Source organism: Bison bison, unplaced genomic scaffold, assembly GCF_000754665.1.
Source record: "Bison bison bison isolate TAMUID 2011002044 unplaced genomic scaffold, Bison_UMD1.0 scf7180017864464, whole genome shotgun sequence".
Taxonomy (NCBI): Eukaryota; Metazoa; Chordata; class Mammalia; order Artiodactyla; family Bovidae; genus Bison; species Bison bison.
In genome coordinates this window covers 4,424,209-4,433,853 of record NW_011495025.1, presented here as the reverse complement: position 1 = coordinate 4,433,853, position 9,645 = coordinate 4,424,209, and the positions used below count along the sequence as shown (strand labels likewise).

General features: G+C 38.2%; 1 protein-coding gene across 2 annotated transcripts in view; it reads left to right on the top strand.

Moving 5' to 3' along the window:
* Nucleotides 1–971: 971 nt before the first annotated feature.
* MMRN1 (multimerin 1) overlaps nucleotides 972–9,645 on the top strand; it is a 93,979-nt gene continuing 85,305 nt past the window's right edge. For both annotated transcript variants that reach the window (XM_010860148.1, XM_010860147.1), the window contains exon 1: nucleotides 972–1,049. The gene's annotated coding sequence lies outside the window, so the exon portion shown is untranslated. The remainder of the gene's footprint in view (nucleotides 1,050–9,645) is intronic.

Here is a 9,645-nt window from a genome sequence, read left to right as displayed (position 1 = left end):
CTAGAGACTGTTTTTCAGTCATAAGCCATGCATTTAGTTGGGGAGTCTGAGCTGATCAGGGAGAGAAAAATCTTTAAGGGAGCAAAATACACATCAAACTGATGTCAAAGCTTTTACTCCTTTGAGCTACAGAAAGGAACACCATGAACTGATCACTAATCATGGGCACTACTAAGCCTATGGGATTCAAAAGACAACAGTGCACATGGCCCTTCCCACCAGCTTGTGGAGGAAAATCTTTTTACTCAACAGGAGAAATGTGACACATGCTGAAACAGAGACAGAAGCTAAGAGTAGAGATTTAGCTGACTGAAACTTTTCTAGACTCTAGAAAAATTCTGTCAGAGACAAACTCATTTTCCATCCACTCCCTAGAGCTATATAAGAAACTATAGAGAACACTTTAGCAAAGAATTAGGGCAGATTTTATCAGCGAAGAGTGGCTGATTATGAAATGCTCTTAGTAATGTAACCCAGACCTGCAGCAATTGTGTTAATTGTGTTCATCAAAAGGCTAGAGCAGGTTACCCTAGCTTTCACCACTTTTTTTTGTTTTGTTTCCTAAATCTGGTAGAATTAAGTCTAAATCGTAATACATAAGATTTATATATATTGATATATTATGCCTGTTTTCAATACTGACTTAAATGTTATTAATTACCAAAGTATAATGCCATCAAGTTTTTTGAGAAAACTCTGTTAGCCTTATATTAGTCAGAACACTTCCATTACAGTGGCTAAATCTCCGGGTTGGATAACACTTCTTAGTAACAGCCTTAGGATCACATCGGCATTGAAAGGATAGGAGCAGACTGGGGGTCAGTGCCCTCAGGCATCTTAGTTTCTCTTTCTCTGGGCTTCTGTTGCTAGGCACTTACAGAGAATAAAGGCAGGGCTATTGTTTAAGGGTGGTTTCCCCCTTTCCCTCTTAAGCTCCTGTTTCTCTGGTTTCGAAATAAGTGACTATTTGGAAACAGACTACAAAGAGACCAACAGAAATTTCCACACCGTTACCATCTAGTTAATATCCCTGGGCAAAGAATTTTAAGGTAAGAGCTATCAAGGAGTTTTTCTAAATCAGTATTCTACTCGAAGGAAATTTTTTTAAACAGAAGTTTGATATTGTTGACTCTAATGAGATTACAGGTTTATTTTGAGTATTAACAGTATTAGTATTTTGTTGAACACACAATAAATTTATTTTTAAGGCATTGATTTTACTTTAAAATGTGTGGCACTTTTAATTCAGCGGGAACTTGAAAAAATCCTTTTGGCAGAATTTAACAATACAGACTGAAGGAAAGCATTTATGGTGAAAACTGTTATCATGCTATTATTGCCTATGGCACAATTATTTAACTGTTTCTTTAGTTGATAAACTAAATCAATAGACTTTGTACTGTGAAGCTGTCAATATTTTGGAAAAAGATTGCTGCTGCCTTAATTTTACAGATATTTCGATTGCTCTGGACACAGAAATCATGAAGGACATTTTGTCCATTTGCAAATTTGACTGCTTTCTTTCCTTTTGAAACCAAGCTCCATGTTAATTATTTCAACCAGTTTTCTAATATAACAGGAACTGGCCTCTGTGTGTCAACAAAGATGAAGAATCTAGCATAATACATGATATCAGGATAACCTGGGAAGAGGGCAAAGCCTCAAAGTTAAAGTATTACTACAATTATCAGGAGAGGTTATGTGTTTGTCTGTCGAAGGCCATAAGGGGAAACAGAAAAATGTATAAATATGTCCAACAAAAATTTTAAAAAGAGATGAACCACACAGAAGGATTTCTGGTGTTTTGAATAAGAAAAATCCTTCCTTGAAGATCAGAGAAATTCAAGAATAGATGGGTCCAAGTCTTACTTTGTCAAGAGTATAGAATATAATGGAAGTAAAGCATTGTTGGTGGTGGTCAGTACCTAAGTCTTGTCCAACTCTTGGCAACCCTATGGACTGCTGCATGCCATGCTCCTCTGTCCTCCATCCTCCACTGTCTCCTGGCATGTGCTCAAGTTCATGACCATTGAGTCAGTGATACTATCTAACCATCTTATCCTCTGCTACCTCCTTCTCCTTTCCCAGCATCAGGGTCTATTTTAATGAATCAGCTCTTCAATCAGGTGGCCAAAGTATTGGAGCTTCAGGTTGAGCATCAGTCCTTTCAATGAATATTCAGGGTGATTTCCTTTAGGATTGATTGGTTTGATCTTGCAGTCCAAGGCACCCTCAAGAGTCTTCTCCAGCACCATAATTCTAAAGCTTCAATTCTTAGGTGCTCAGCGTTCTTTATGGTCTCATATCCATGCATGACTACTGGAAAAACCATAGCTTTGACTATATGGACCTTTGTCAGCAAAATAATGTCTCTGCTTTTTAATATGCTGTCTAGGTTTGTCATACTTTCTTTCCAAGGAGCAAGCATCTTTTGATTTCATGGCTGCAGTCACAGACCACAGTGATTTTGAAGTTCAAGAAAATAAAATCTGCCACTGTTTCCATTTTATCCCCATCTATTTGCCATGAAGTGATGGGACCAGATGTCATGATCTTAGTTTTTTGAATGTTCAGTTTTAAACCAGCTTTTCCACTCTCCTTTTTTACCTTCATCAAGAGGTTCTATAGTTCCTCTTTACATTCTGCCACAAGGGTGGTGTCATCTGCATGTCTGAGGTTTCCGGTGTTACTCCTGGCAATCTTGATTCCAGCTTGTGCTTCATCCAGCCTGGCATTTCACATGATGTACTCTGCATATAACTTAAATCAACCGGGTGACAATATGCAGCCCTGACATATTGCTTTCTCAATTTTGAACCAGTCTATTGCTCCATGTCTGATTCTAGCTGTTGCTTCTTGACCTGCATACAGATTTCTCAAGAGGCAGTTAAAGTGATCTGTTTATTCCCATCTCTTTAAGAATTTTCCAGGTTCCAATTTTTGTTTGACTGGAAAATTTGTTCTAGTCAAATTTTCCAGTTTGACTATTGATCCAAATAGTCAAAGGCTTTAGTGTAGTCAAAGAAGCAGAAGTAGATGTTCTTCTGCAATTCTCTTATTTTCTCCATGATCCAGTGAATGTTGACAACTTGATATCTGGTTTCTCTGCCTTTTCTAAATCCAAGTTGTACATCTGGAAGTTCTCAGTTCACATACTGCTGAAGCCTAGCTTGAAGGAGTTTGAGCATTACATTGCTAGCATGTGAAATGAGCACAGTTGTACCGTAATTTGAACATTCTTTGGCATTGCCTTTCTTTGGGATTGAAATGAAAACTGACCTTTTTCCAGTCCTGTGGACACTACTGCTGAGTTCTCCAAATTTGCTGCTGTGTTGAGTGAAGCACTTTAACAGCAACATCTTTTGGGACTTGAAATAGCTCAAGTTGGAATTCCATCTCCTCCACTAGCTTTGTTTGTAGCAATGCTTCCTAAGGCCCATTTGACTTCACACTCCATGACGTCTGGCTCTAGGGGAGTGACCGCACCATCATGGTTATCTGAGTCATTAAGACTTTTTTTTTTGTATAGTTCATCTGTGTATTCTTGGCATCTCTTCACTTCTTCTACTTTTGTTGGGTCATTGCCATTCTGTCCTTTATTTGCTTATCTTTGCGTGATACATTCCCTTGGTGTTTCCAGTCTTCTTGAGGAGATCTCTTGTGTTCCCCAATATTTTTTCCCTCTATTTTTCTGCTTTGTTCACTTAAGAAGGCTTTCTTATCTCTCCTTGCTATTCTCTGGAACTCTTCATTCAGTTGAGTATATCATTCCCTTTTCTCCTTTGCCTTTCGCTTCTCTTTTTCTGTCAGCTATTTGTAAGGCCTCCTCAGACAACTACTTTGCCTTCGTGCATTTCTTTTATTTGGGATGATTTTGGTCACAGTCTTCTGCACAATGTTGCAAACCTCCATCCACAGTTCTTCAGGCCCTCTGTCTACCGGATCTTATCCATGAATCTATTCGTCTCCCCCTCCTCCAATCTATAATCATAAGGGATTTGATTTAGGTCATACCTGAATGGCATAGAGGTTTTCCCTACTTTCTTCAATTTAAGCCTGAATTTTTCAGTAAGGAGCTCATAATCTGAGCCATAGTCATCTCCAGGTCTTGTTTTTGTTCACTGTATAGAGCTTCTCCATTTTTGCCTGTTAGAACATAATCAACCTGATTTAGGTATTGGCCATCTGGCCATGTCCATGTATAGAGTGGACTCTTGGTTTGTTGGAAAAGGATGTTTTCTATGACCAGTGTGTTCTTTCAACAAAACTGTTAGCCTTTGCCCTGCTTCATTTTGTACTCCAAGGCCAACCTTGCCTGTTACTCCAGCTGACTCTTGATTTTCTACTTTTGCATTCCAATCCCTTATGGTGAAAAGGGCATCTATGTTTTGGTGTTAGTTCTAGAAGGTCTTGTAGGTCTTCCTAGAACAGGTCAGCTATTCAACTTCAGCTTTTTCAGTTGGGGCACAGACTTGGATTACCATGACGTTGTATGGTTTGCCTTGGAAACAAACCAAGATCATTCTGTTGTTTTGGGATTGAACTCAAATACTGCATTTTGGACTGTTTTGTTGTCTATGAGGGCTACTCCATTCCTTTTAAGTGATTACTGCCTACAGTAATAGATATAATGGTCATCTGAATTAAATTCGCCCATTCCTGTCTATTTTATTTCACTGATTTCTAAAATGTCAGTGTTCATTCTTGCCATGTCCTGCTTGACCATGTCCGATTTACCTTATTTCATGGACCTACCATGCCAGGTTCTTATGCAATATTGTTCTTTATAGCACTGGACTTTTCTTTCACCACCAGAAAATATAATGGAAATTAAGCACTGGGTTGATCAAGTATAACTCTGGTTTCTTGATATAATAACATCTCAACTTTGACCAACATATTACTTTACATTGTATAAAAAGTCTCATGTATACTGACCCATGTAATCATCAGAAGGAGACTATAGAGGAGATAACAGAAGGTTGGCAGGATTGAGGGACATGTCTAAGATCATACCAGCAGTCCATGACAGAGCATGGATGAGAAAAATCTCAGGTTCAAACCTGAGACCTTTTGCCATGCTGCCTTCTTTCTACACTGCACTGCCTATGGTTCTAAAAGAAATAGGTAAAGAATTTGGAGAGAAAGGGCTCGTGATAATATGAGAAAAATTATGTGTTTTATGGGGTAGCTGTATTTGGAAAAGAGATTTATTTACTGAGATTCAGCAGCAGAAGTGCTGATAAATTTAAGGGAAAGCCATTTGTTGGCTGCTTCAATGCAAATCCAGAGAGGTTTTGAATGGATAATTCCCTTTTCTATTTCTTCAGTTTAACTAACAATACACAGATCTGCATACTCTATGCTAAGCAATGAACTGTAAATGTCAATGGAGGCAATTTCTTAATTTTACTGGCATGTAGGCTAATATTTGATGCTGCTGCTGCTAAGTCGCTTCAGTCATGTCCAACTCTGTGCGACCCCATAGATGGCAGCCCACCAGGCTCCGCCATCCCTGGGATTCTCCAGGCAAGAACACTGGAGTGGGTTGCCATTTCCTTCTCTATTTAAGGTTTAAATTACAATCTGGCAAATATATACTTCAAAATTCCATTTGTGAAGTTGAAGCAAATGCATTTGCAACATACTTCTTAAATATAGGAATTGTTTATTCTAAGATATTAAAGGACCCAAGGTAATGTGGCTGTTTTCTAGTTATCACATATGAAAATCTTCAAAACTTGAGAATTACTGTTAGATACAGTTGTTTCTTAAAATGATTTCTTTTAACTATAAAAGTGTTAGAAATGAAATGAAAGTGTTTTCATTTTGTGTAAATGCTTATGTGTGTATGAATGAGTTATATGCCTTTTTAAAATGAAAGATTGAGACAGAAATGTTAAAGCTGTTTTATGTTTCTCAGAGCTGCCCATGGTGAATGTAAGATGTCTTATTCTACTCAGTACTGTTATCACTACTCTGATAATGGTTCTACTAGCATTGATTTATATTTCTATCCAGTCAAATACTATATACCTTCTTCAATCCATTGTATTTTTGTGAGTAATACACTGAATCATTTCTGCAGGTCTTCTTTTCAACTTACAGTTTTGCTTTTGGGAACATAACAGTAATGATACTACTAATGAAGGAGTTGAGTATAATAAGTTATGCATCACAACTGCTAAGAATCCTTCAGATGAATGCAAAGTCCTTTGTGAGCTATTTTTGTTCTGATTATAACACTGTTTACAACATCTGGTCATTTCCTAAATTTATTACTAATGAGAGTTTGTTAGCAGCTGGGATCGCTCTAAATTTAAGCTAAGCTTATTTAAATTAGGATATTAAACCACTTTCCTACTGCTTAAGAAAAGTAAACTTCTTAGGAAAATTACTTTCATATTTTGTCTCTGTGTGTTACAATCAAGTCTCTTCAGAATGACCATATTTCATTAATTCCTCTAAGATGTGACAAAATTATTGGCTTCTTATTTTCCTATTTTAGGGAAATTTTGTTCTGGTAAAAAAAAATGAATTGTTTGATTGTTAGTCTACTACTTATCATCACTTATTATTAAGTCTGTGTGTGTGTGTGTGTGTGTGCATGCGCGCGTGCATATGTATCATGGTTAGTCAGTTGGAAAGAGCACTTAACATTTTTCCCAGTATTAAAATTAGACAAAATCATCTAAGCTCTGTGTGTGCTTAGAATTTACTAAGGTATTTTTAAGAGAATGTGTATGAAGACAGAATTAGGTATAAAAAGACTATTGATTTCATTTTGCAAAATCTGGATTTTAGTCCTGATTCTAACAGCAGAATTCACTGAGTGTCCTACTGTATTTTTTCTTTCATTTCGTGTTCTAGACATGTTATAGCCAAATGCTCCAGGAAACAAACTCATTCAGATGGACAGCGTGGATAGTGGAGTGCAGTTTATTACACCAGCGGGTCTGAGAGAGTCTCCTCTTTAGCCAGGGACCCTGACTGACTTTGTGAAAACCTTATATACCTTAGGTGTACTGCTCAAGCCCACATCCCCAAATTCATTAAACCTAGCCTGGAAAATGTTAAAGGGACGTATAATCAGGTTAAAGCCATGATTCATAATCAGAAGGGTCAGCTGCTTATACATTGTAGCCTACACCAATGAGTGCCATAAAGATTACAAAGGTGATTGACTACATAGGGGGTTATTACATTCTTTTTGGCGATGGGAAATCTTGGTATGGAATCTGGTGTTTATCAGTCCAGGAGGCTAGTTCGGCCGTAGGTATTTTATTTCCACGGCTACCAGGCACATAGTTCGAAGTTCACTGAAAGTACAAGATGGAGTTTCCTTCTTTTTCAAGATGGAGTCAGCTCGGCCTGTTTCTTTCCTCCTTCAGACATACTAAATTTTTGGTTAATATCAATTCAAGTTGACTTTCTATCCTGGAGATCATCTCTGCTCTATAATATGAATATGAGTACTAGATTTGTTGTATTTGATAAAAGAAAGACTGTACACTTACATTAAGAAAGTTCAACTCACTGCTAAGAAGGGGCAGATGTTCTTGATTTACACTCATTAAATTCTTTTCCTACTTATAAAAAATTAATATGTAAATTACATACATTAAAATTCACAGTAATTTAACAACTGTATATCCTCAGTACTCACAACCCAAAGCAAAATGTAAAATATTTACATCATCTCAGAAAGATCTTTCATGTCCTTTTCCAATAAGTCCTCCCAATCCCAGAAAAACTATTTTCTGATTTCTACCACCATAATTTAGTACTTCCTTTTCTTAGATATCCTATAACTAGAACTGTGTTCTTTTCTGTCTTTCTTGTTTCAAACCTCTCACTCAATGTATTGATTTTGAGATTCATTCATGTTATTGCACACATAAGTATTTCATTCCTTTTTGTTGCAGAGTACTGTTCCACTGTATGAACATTTCAATCTTCATTAATATATCCTTCTATTGATGGACATTTGGGTTGCTTCCAGTTTGGGGATACTATTATGAATAAGGCAGGTCTAAATATGAACAAAGCTAGTGGAGGTGATGGAATTCCAGTTGAGCTATTTCAAATCCTAAAAGATGATGCTGTGAAAGTGCTGCACTCAATATGTCAGCAAATTTGGAAAACTCAGCAGTGGCCACAGGACTGGAAAAGGTCAGTTTTCATTCCAACCCCAAAGAAAGGCAATGCCAAAGAATGCTCAAACTACTGCACAATTGCACTCATCTCACATGCTAGTAAAGTAATGCTCAAAATTCTCCAAGTCAGGCTTCAGCAGTACATGAACTGTGAACTTCCTGATGTTCAAGCTGGTTTTAGAAAAGGCAGAGGAACCAGAGATCAAATTGCCAACATCTGTTGGACCATCGAAAAAGCAAGAGAGTTCCAGAAAAACATCTATTTCTGCTTTATTGACTATGCCAAAGCCTTTGACTGTGTGGATCACAATCAACTGTGAAAAATTCTGAAAGAGATGGGAATACCAGACCACTTGATCTGCCTCTTGAGAAACCTATATGCAGGTCAGGAAGCAACAGTTAGAACTGGACATGGAACAACAGACTGGTTCCAAATAGGAAAAGGAGTACATCAAGGCTGTATATTGTCACCCTGTTTATTTAACTTATATGCAGAGTCAGATCAGATCAGATCAGTCTCTCAGTTGTGTCCGACTCTTTGCGACCCCATGAATCACAGCACGCCAGGCCTCCTTGTCCACCACCAACTCCTGCAGTTCACTCAGACTCATGTCCATCGAGTCAGTGATGCCATCCAGCGATCTCATCCTCTGTCGTCCCCTTCTCCTCCTGCCCCCAATCCCTCCCAGCATCAGAGTCTTTTCCAATGAGTCAACTCTGCATGAGGTGGCCAAAGTACTGGAGTTTCAGCTTTAGCATCATTCCCTCCAAAGGAATCCCAGGGCTGATCTCCTTCAGAATGGACTGGTTGGATCTCCTTGCAGTCCAAGGGACTCTCAAGAGTCTTCTCCAACACCACAGTTCAAAAGCATCAATTCTTCGGCACTCAGCCTTCTTCACAGTCCAACTCTCACATCCCTGCATGACCACAGGAAAAACCATAGCCTTGAGTAGATGAACCTTTGTTGGCAAAGGAATGTCTCTGCTTTTCAATATGCTATCTACGTTGGTCATAACTTTCCTTCCAAGGAGTAAGCGTCTTTTAATTTCATGGCTGCAGTCACCATATGCTGTGATTTTGGAGCCCAGAAAAATAAAGTCTGACACTGTTTCCACTGTTTCCCCATCTACTTTCCATGAAGTGATGGGACCAGATGCCATGATCTTCGTTTTCTGAATGTTGAGCTTTAAGCCAACTTTTTCACTCTCCGCTTTCACCTTCATCAAGAGGCTTTTTAGTCCCTCTTCACTTTCTGCCATAAGGGTGGTGTCATCTGTTTATCTGAGGTGATTGATATTTCTCCCAGCAATCTTGATTCCAGCTTGTGTTTCTTCCAGTCCAGTGTTTCTCATGATGTACTCTGCATATAAGTTAAATAAGCAGGGTGACAATATACAGCCTTGACATACTCCTTTTCCTATTTGGAACCAGTCTGTTGTTCTATGTTCAGTTCTAACTGTTGCTTCCTGACCTGCATACAAATTTCTC